Genomic DNA, 10,267 nt, shown 5'->3' with positions numbered 1-10,267 from the left:
GACTGGGCATCAGCATGAAGGAGGTGATCCCTGCATGCAGATTAATGCCACTTCCATTTCCTGAGCATCCTATGTGCCAAGATGGTATCTTTTAATAGGAGGCACTCCGAGAGGCTTGTCCTGAATTTTTGCTTGGATGAGCAAGGTGGTATTTTATACCATTTGAAGGAGCATTCAGTTTTCATCTCTGTGACCTGAGTTGACTTTTCCTGCCTCCTATGTTTTATGTTGGCCTGAAAGAATGGCTTATTATTTTTCCAATTGATGATTTCCAACAAAACTCCCATTTAAGAGACAAAAGGAAAGGGGCAGTATAATATTGAGTGACTTTCTCCTTTGGGACAAAACAGAAGTTTCTTATTTAATGTGGAGCTAGGGAGGGCATTGTGTGATTGATAGTTCAGAATTTTCTCAAAATCTAATGAATATTTGAAATGATCATTTTATTCTTGCTTTTTGTTTTCTTTTACCATACAATGGGTCCTTTTATAAGCACTGCCCCTGGGAAAACACTGATGGCATTTTCCCCTCCTAGGTGCCCTTGAACTCAGTGTATTTTTCCCAGGAGAGTTTCTCAGTTGAAATAGTTGGTAAATTAGTAACAGAAAAAGGAATCAAATACTTTCAGAAATCACTTTTTAATAGTTTGAAAGTTAAAACATTAAAAAACTAATATACTGTTAGTACCAATTTAATGATCTCAGTTTAATCCTCCCCTTTGGTTCTCAGTTGCCCACCAGACTCAGCTTCATGCTGGTCCCTGAGGGTCCCTCATACATCGGCCACAGGCCTTCCTAGCCTTACTACCCGGCATTCCCTGTGGGATTCATCCAGAGCCACAGCCAGACTGGGTGCTGCTGGTTCCTGGGTGCATGCGGCCCACGACTCTCCCCTCAGATGCCATCTTGTCATGAAGTAACTTTCCCCTTCAACCAGAGGCTGCAACCACACTTTGTGGATTTGGGTCCATGTCGTGTGGAGTTAGTGGCACAGGGCTGATCTTAACCATCTTTGCAGTTCTGCAGCCTCTGACCTGGCCCTGGCACATAGTAGATGCTTATGAGTGTGAACTTCACTGAGGGGCTAAAGAAACAACCCAAGGCCAGACACATCTCTGTCAAAAAATGTGTGCTCTGACAGGGCTGACAAACCACAACCCATGGGCCAAGTCTAGCTGCTGCTTTTTTTTTTTTTTTTTACAAGGCTCATGAAATAAGAATGCTTTCATATTTTTACATGGTTGAAAACAATCAAAAGAAGTAGAATATTTCATGACATTTGAGAATGACACAAAATTGAAATTTTAGTACTCATAAATCAAGTTTTATTGGAACCCAGCCACACCATTAGTTTACATCTTGGTTGTTTCTGTCTTCCCACTTTCACAGCAGAGTTGAGCCGTTGCAACAGTGATCATATGGCCAACAAAACTTGAAATATTCACTGTCACTTTACAGAAAGTTTGCCAGCCCCTGCTTTATAGGCAGAGGTCTTTGAAATGGAAATGTTTGTTTTTGCTCTCTTCCACATCTATGGTTGTGCTAGAAGCATAAATGGCTATTATTTCTCTGTTTTTAAAATACTATTTACCATTTCAAAATTTTCTGAGTAACTGCCCTGTGTATAATAAACCAGAAGTATTCATTTCCTGTCACCCTCAAGAACATTCAATAGAGGTACATTCAGTACAGGTGGGAGGTGGCTCTCTGGAGATATGGTGACAAGCAAGATAAACAGAGTCTCTCCCCTTGTGCTGTTGACTCTAATGTGTGGAAAATTCAACAATACATAATATAAAGTGTGATCATTGTTTTGATAGAGAAGTTAGAAGGCACTCAGAAAACAGAAGGCAAGAATACCTTAGCTTGTTTAGGTAGCATCAGGGGAGACTTCTCAGAGGTGACATTTTCAGTGAGACCCGAAGGATAAGTAGGTATCATATCAGTGAAGAGTCTTTTACACGGAGGGAGACAAGCTTCAATCTTATTTAAACTAGTGTTATTTGAGGGTCTCTGTTATATGCATGCAAACCTGTATCATAACGAATACATCTTTTTTTAAAAAAGATTTTATTTTTAAGTAATCTCTACACCCAATGTGGGGCTCGAGCTCACCCCAAGACTGAGAGTGGCATGCTCTACTGACCGAGCCGGGCAGGCGCCCCCATTCTTCATACCAGAACAGACACTTCCTTAAGCAGTTGGCAGGACCTGCTTCTCCTGTGGGAAAGGGAGTCAGAGCCCCTGGGTCGCCCAGTGCAGGGAGGAACTTTGCGTTCTAGGATATGGGACTCTGGGATGCTGGCTGCTTATTTCTCTTTAGGGAGGTTTTCTTTGTTTGGCCTCTGAATATCTTAAAAACGTAACAAAAGCAGAAGGCCTCTTATGTGCTGATACCACTGCATTTTGTCGGACAAGTTTCTCTCTGAGTTCACTGTTCATTCTGGAAGACTGTCTCAATCCTTGAGCTCCTTGGCAAAACTGTCTTCCCATCTCTTTTCTACACCGCCCTTCCACATTGGCCGTGGAAGTGGTCCCACCTAATGGCAGCAATCTCGTGGAAGCCTGCTTGCCACTTTGTTTTCAGGGTGGAAGAATTGTTTCTGAGGCTTAATGGATTTACTTTGGAAGGAGGCTGAGAGGACTTAGCTCTAGTGTCTCTGCTGACATTTGTCACCGAAATTTCAGGTCACTCAGCCATCCTAGCTGATCTATAAAGCCAGGACAATGCAACATCTTAGGGAAATTAACGCCATCTCTGTGAAGGACTTTAGACCAGGACTAAATGCCAGATATTATTTTTTACTTTAAAAATCAATGACAGTGTGTGCTCAGAATGAAGATGTGCTTGCTTTTTCCTTCCAGTGATTCATTGTTCATTCCAAGGACTCACTTTGTCATCCAGAGGAGCCATGTAAATAGGAAAAGGCAGCTCAATAAATTAGTATCCTGATGAATATTGTTTCATTAACTGGACCAATCACTGATTCACATAAATCAATGAAGTGATCAAATAATGATGGAATAATCTATCAGCTGTAAACCTCTCCAGAACATAATCAACCTCTTACAAATGCCTTCAAGATGTGTTAAATTTATAATCACAAGTGAGAAAAGTGTGTAGTTAACATTTGTCATTTTGGTTGTCCGGCATCGCAAAACTCCTCCTATTTGGGTGAGTGCAAGATAAATGGAGCCCAGGATCAGGTGTACCACTCTGGAAGCTGAAGAGGAGCAGATAATCCTGCTTTCGACTCCCTGGACCTGTGTATAGACATTTGGCCAAGGCTCAGCCAATCAGAGACTCTTCCCAAGACTTTGGCCCTTCAGGGAGTGATAACAAAGCCAGTGATAGTCAAATATCATTCAGAGTGACTGGGTGGAATTAAGACTTGAGTGAATGGTGACAAGTATCCAGGGCTGATGGTGCCAGTGCCAGCACCCTATACTGACTGAACCTCTGGTGGGGTATTGACTGAGCCACATCACCCTGAATTCCTGTTTCCAAGATGAACTGTCCAATCTTCCAGTATCTTTCCAATAAATTTCTTTTTTGCATCAGTTAGCCAACATTGGTTTTATTATTTGCAAAAACACTGGCTGTTTCATATGCTATGTGAGAATAATATACATGCCATTATTCTGTACCTGGTCCAGTTCTAGACCAGGAAGAATTAATTTTAAAACAACAGTTACTTTAAGGGTCCAACTGACAGGAAAGCATGTATTTTACAAAGAATGTTGAGTTGTAACATGTTTGTTCAGTGCACTTAATTGCTGCTCACTCTTTGAAAGGACAAAGGACCAATCAGAGACAGGCCACAGTCTCCAAGAGCCTGACAGAATGGCAGTGGTATTTTAGAATTCAAAGGGACCTTTGAAACCATCTCAGCCAAACCCTTCATTTTACAAATAAGAAAATTGAGATTCAGGCTGGCCAAATGATTTACCCCAAATTGCATAGCCAATTATGGAAGAGCAGGGATTGTAATCAGTCACCCACTCCTGGAGAATTGTTTTATTTGGCAGGAAAGACAGGCAGGGTGAAGAAGGGAGTGGCGGAGAGAGGTATCTAGTTTGCAGAACTGGGATCACGAAGTGTGTTTGGTCGCAAGGCCAGGGCAGTCACAGGACCGGATGGTGAGGTCAGAGGGTTCCCACATAGAAAAGCTGGCTGCATGTTGAGATGCCGCTGGAATGCAGGGTTGGCTAACAGCATAGTCTCAGAGCTAGAGCCAAACATGAATCTCTCCTCTCATCCCTGAAATGTGTAGACAAGGAGTCTAAGTGTTTAAACAAAAAAAAAAAAAAAAAAAAAAAAAAGAAAAGAAAAGAAAACCCTATTGGAACTTGTCACTTTTTCTGAAACTCTGATGAATATAGCTGTCACTCCTGAAACTTTGATTCCCTCTTTTTTTGGTCTTTATTCTGACATGCCTAGTAGAATCTCATTGCAATTGGACCTGTCACCAGTCGGTGACACTATCTAGTTCTTAGGTAGATTTATCACTTCAGTTTGAGGTGTTTGCTTTACTTGTTGTGGGGCAGATATTAGTTATATGGACACTCCCACTCCCCAAAAGAACTAATAACCATTTGGGAGGACGGTATTTGACTCATTTAGGCTTGAAAATCAACATGTAAAATAAATGTGCTTTCTCAAGCATCACTGCATGATACAGCATGCTTTCATGTTACGTTATTGACAGATGGGATGTCGATAAAAAAGGTACATCAAAGCACTGATGTACCTCAGGATAACTCATCTCTTCTGTATGCTATAGCCATTTAGAATTGCTTTTTGTTTATCATTTGATATATGCCCAATATAGATCTTCTTACTCTGTTTTAAACTTACATTGCTGCATGAGCAAAAGATCTGCAATGAAAAACAAAAAACTGTTTCCAAACCAAGCTGGTGATCCTGCAGGGAATGGGGGTGTTCCAGAACAGAGAAAACTAGAGAATGCATGCAAAACTGGGACAAGCCTTAGTGGGAAAAGTCCAGCCCATGTTATGCCAGGACAAAGGAGAGTTGAAACAAGAACCATTTCTGCAAGGCTGAGGTTGTAGCTCCTAGTTAACAAATATGGAAGGAAGAAAGAAAACTAAGAAGTGATCACCTGGTTAATATATAATATTAAAAAAACTTTTTTTAAACTTTGAAAATATTTGGTGAGCATTTTTACAATGTAAAATAGTAGTGTGGTGAAAATAACCAATTGTTACATTCTGCATTAAAGTAATGTTTAGGTGATAATAACTAATCATGGTACAATAGGATTATTTGATGGTTTGTGGATTTAAGTTAAGGATGTTCTATTTCTTTTTGTTTTTTAATTAAATTTACATTGGGTTGAAGGTAGGAAATATGAGGCTCTTTTTTTAAAGTTTATTCATTTTGAGAAAGAGAGAGTGAGAGTGTGCGTGAACATAGGGCAGAGAGAGAGAGAGAGAGAGAGAGAGAGAGAGAGAGAATCCCAAGCAGGCTCCGTGCTATCAGTGCAGAGCCTGATGTGAGGCTCAATCTCACGAACCGTGAAATCATGACCCGAGCCAAAACCAAGAGTTGGAGGCTTAACTGACTGAGCTCAGTGCTCCAAGGATGTTCTATTTCTTAAAGAATGGGGAGATTAAGAACTAGAAAATTACTAAGAATTAATATCCCTTTCAGTTTTGCTTCCAACTCAAAGGAAATCATTTTAAGGCAGGAAATGTTAAAATGAACTATGAGGCATTCATACCAATGTCATAGAATCCGTATCTTCAAATTCTGTGGAAAAATACCTGTGTGTCAAGGCTCCTTGAAAAAGAATACCTTGTTGTTGTTGTTGTTGTTGTTGTTGTTGTTGTTGTTGTTAGAACCCTTTCTAGTGGCTGAGTTTTAAGTGTTCCTTGACCCCAGTTAAGATTGATTATGTTTGTGACTAGGTAAGAGAGTTCACCCAGAATATTACCAAAGCCATACTTGGTGCAGTTTTCAAGATCTTATGCAAAGTAAGACAGGGATTGAATTCTAATTTTCAAAGAATAGGAAGATGTTTCCAAGATGCTAATAGATTCTGGTTTGCCATCTTGACTAGCATTCTGTAAGGAGTTCCTTAGTGTGGATGCAGTTGCCCCTGGGCAGGTCATTTCTTGGAAACGGACTGGACGCATTCCTTCTTCTAATCCCTTGCTTGCCTAATTTGTCCTTGCCTGCCCCCTCTTCTCCACTCCACATTTCTAAATCTTACAGCTCCTTGGAAACCCAGGGGACCTCCTCCACGGAACCTGTGCTGACCATCTTAACCACTATGGCATACTCCTTTTGTGAGCTCCTATAATATTTGTAAGTAGTAGTCATTTGATCCTTAGTTTGCATGTGGACTACTCTTTATGTGCCTTCTTAGTAAAATGCCAGGCTCTTTAATGTTCAGGGTCATATCTCCCACCTCTCAATTGCCAACAGTGCCACCTCAGTGTAGGCAATGAGCACTGGATGACTGATTGACAGCCCTACTCATCATGGTGGCTTATTTTAAATTCTGCAGAGAGAAAAAAAACCCAGCGTGCAGAGAAAGAGGGTTGCCTTCAGATTTCCAAATCCAAACTCAGCCTGAGGCTCATGTTGGGATTCCCTGTTAGCTTACGTTGACATGAGAAGGCATCTATTACTTGTCTTACAAAGACACGTGGACCTGACAGAACGACATAACGTTCTGGAATGTGGTTGTAAAAGGCAATGTATAACTTCTCAGGTGATCACTGATTTGAACAGGAAGCCTTGGGAGCACTGCAATTGACTAAATGACTCAGAAAGCTTTTACTGAGAGTCTTAAATGTAGGGCAAGGTATGGGAATATAGCAGATGCTTTCAGTACTGATGTCACATCCCCTTGAGCCACCTCTAATTTCAGTCAGGCCCCATAACCTAATAGTGACGTTGAGAATGTATCCTTTAAAGAATTTTCATCCTTTCCTGCTTTATTCTCTCATTTCTGCTTCTTAGGATCACATCCCAAATAAGTTACTTGTTTCTAGACCTTGTTTAGGCTTTGTGTTAGGGGGAACTTGAGCTAAGAGAGAGAGATATATAGGATATGGTACTTGCCCTTAGGGATCTTATAAGTTTAGATGGAGTATTTGGACACATATTCTTGGATACAATAACATGAAAATAAAAGGCAGATTTCAATTTAATGACACACAAGTAGTACAGAGTCTAGTCCATTATGACTGATACAGATTTTATGAAATTTAGTAATAATTCTTCCAGCTCTGATAGTTCTAACTAGGAAGACTTGGTTCTTCCAGAATTATTATCTTTTGATATTTTATTAATCTCATATCTTACTAAAGCATTCTGTTCTTAGCTGAATATGAAGACGTGGGATTGGGTACATTTTGTACTATATCCTTGGTGATCTGTAATTATATCCTGTCATTCAAATGCTAGTCTATTCAACTTTACAGAGCTTAAACATCCCTTAACATTTTACTTCTCCTAATACTAAATGGAACACTTAGGTGTTCACAAAATTATCTTGGAACATGTCATGAGAATAAACAAAATGAATTGAAGTTATCATTTTGTACTTGGGGCCAATTATTTTAAAGGAAAAAGACAGGGAACTTAATTTTTTCACTGCAAGACTAATATAGCACTATTTTTGAAAATTGGGAGGTGAATAAATACATCATTGATAGAAATATATATAGAATATATCAAAGCTTGTTATTGTAATTTTGTAAATTTTTATGATTGGCCATATTATAGATACATTTTTAACACAATTGTAGCACTCGTAAATTTTGTATTAAATTCTATATGGAGCCAATTTTGGAGCTTTAAGAAGTCATTTTGAGAAATTTTCTGGTCACATATACTACTCTGGGATTATAGGCTGTCACTATCTACCAGACAGAGTTCGGTCCCCTTTCTTGAGTCACCTATGTCTTCTAGCCTCTTTTAGATAAGGGAATCTTGGTTGCCATGTTTATAAAGGAAGTCATAAAATTTCTTAAGATAATCAAGCTTTTAAAATATTGCAATGATTTTTTTTAAAGCTTTGTTGAAGAGAAATATGTGTCCTGAAAGCAGGGCATTGCTTGGATTTGCATTTCAGAGTCCGGGCAAGACCTTTCTTTCCTGCTAGATTTTAATTTTTTTCCAAGCCTTATGATAATAAGCATTTGTCTTCAGAGATGATAGTAGGCCTTAGTTTTGGTCTTTTACATTTATTTTTCCTATGCTTTCAGTGAATTTTTACTATGAATACTCTTGTCCTTCAATTCTAGGGACTTTCACGATTTCTTTGATACTTTATTTGTTTCCATTTTCTCTATTCTACTTTTTGGATCTTGTATTTTTGGCATATTAATCCTCTTGGATTAATCATGTGTATAATTTCTCTCCTATTATGCAACTTTTTGTCTTTTCTGCTTTTGGCAGGATTTTCTCAGACTTATCTTTGAACTTTATAAGAGATTTCTTTCATTACTAACATCATATTTAAATTTTTTATTTATTAGTTAATTTTTAACAACTGAGACTTACTGAAAATATCAAAAGAAAGCACTTCATACACACAGTTGCCAACAGAAATAGGCAGCTCAGTAGAATAATAAAAAGTGGCTTATCAGGCTGTTTGTTGAATGGAGTATGCCACTAAGGACGCTTAAGCGTAGCCATGATACCTTTTTTGTTGTTGTTGAGAACTAACATCATATTTTTTAACTTCCGAGAACTCTTTTTTGGCATCTGAATATTCTTTTTCTATAGCATCACTCTTTTATTTCACAGATACGTTATCTAGTTTAACCTAAGGCTATTATTAATAAGATCATTTTGAAATTCTCTTCTTTTCATTTTCTCTGAGTTCATATTTTCCACCTCACACTCTCACAACTTTAAATCTAGTGGAAGAGAGTCTTCAAAAATATAAGCAAAATTTCCAGAGTTTGATTTTATGGCCTCTGATTGGCACAACTTGGGCTACTTGCTCATTATTGAACAAGTTATTGTGTAGGGCAATGCAGCTTTTTTTAAGTTTATTTATTTATTTTCAGAGAGAGAGAGAGAGAGAGAGAGAGCGAGCAGGCTCCCTGCTGCCAGCACTGAGCCCGATGCAGGGCTCAAACCCAGGAACTGTGAGATCATGACTTGAGCCGAAATCAGCAGTCAGTAGCTTAACAGACTGTGCCACTCAGGCAACATTTGGAGATGTCATTTTCATGGTTGGTTGGGAGCGGATCAATGTTCTTCCCCTAGAACTAGACAGAGAGTCAGCTCTGTTAGAACTGAAAGTGAGAGATGAGTAATTTTCAAAGAAAACGAGGAGGTTGTTTCTAGGAAGAGAGTCCATGGATATCAGATGGCCGAAAAATAAGACACATTCAGTAAAGCTCCTGGCAGAGGGGTTTCCTCACAACAACTTGGCCCAGAGCTCAAAAAGCCAGTGTCTGAATTTCTGCAGTGACCAGTTACTCACAATTTCAAGGAATCCAGTTAATATCCAGACGATACTACTTTTTAAGGAAGACTTACATTATGCCAAACCCTAGCTTCCTTCAGCTGTCATCTGTGATGGCTGCACCTTGGAGTTATGTGAAGGCAGCACTTACATTCTCAGGTCTTTCTTTTCAGACTCAGCATCTCATGTTGCTATAGCTCTTCCTCACCTGACAGCATTTTGAATCCTTTTTCTATCTTAGATCTTCTCTTTTTTCCTCTAGTTTTGTGCATTTTGCTGTAGCATGAGCAGTCTAGAATACAGAGTACCATCAGGCAGTACAATTGATTCAAATTGGTTTCTGAATGTAATCTAAGATCAAGTAAAGAATTTCATTTATTCACTTAATATGTATTGAGCTATCACTATAATGATTCTTAAACCTCTGATGCACACTAGAGCCACTAAAGAAACTTGAAAATCCTTGCAGTGGAGCTCACAGGTCCGCACCCTGCCCTTGCTGCGGTCCCCATCCAGGGCCCTCACTGTCAGAGTAATTTATTGTGGCACTTGAGGCTACAAGTGTAAGTATCTTAAGCTCAAGAAGAAGTTAGAAGATGATGTCCCCAAATGCCTGGACATCTGCGGCGAGGGGACTCCCCAGGCCACATGCTTCTTTGAAGTGATGGTACCAAGGAAGTTGGTTCACTCCAAGAAGAGAGGTGATGGCTACGTGGACAAGGAGAGCAAATTTCTGAAGCTGGTGGCTGCCATGAAAACCAGCTTGGCTCAGGGCTAATGTGCCCTGAAGGCAGAGTCCAGTGCCCTTGGGCC

General features: G+C 39.5%; 1 pseudogene; it reads left to right on the top strand.

The window, feature by feature from the left end:
* The first annotated feature begins 9,911 nt into the window (after nt 1-9,911).
* LOC109274853 (selenoprotein W-like) lies at nt 9,912-10,267 on the top strand (annotated as a pseudogene).

This window comes from Panthera pardus, unplaced genomic scaffold, assembly GCF_024362965.1.
Source record: "Panthera pardus isolate Hobbes unplaced genomic scaffold, ASM2436296v1 HiC_scaffold_2, whole genome shotgun sequence".
Classification (NCBI taxonomy): Eukaryota; Metazoa; Chordata; class Mammalia; order Carnivora; family Felidae; genus Panthera; species Panthera pardus.
This window is presented reverse-complemented; position numbering and strand designations above follow the sequence as displayed.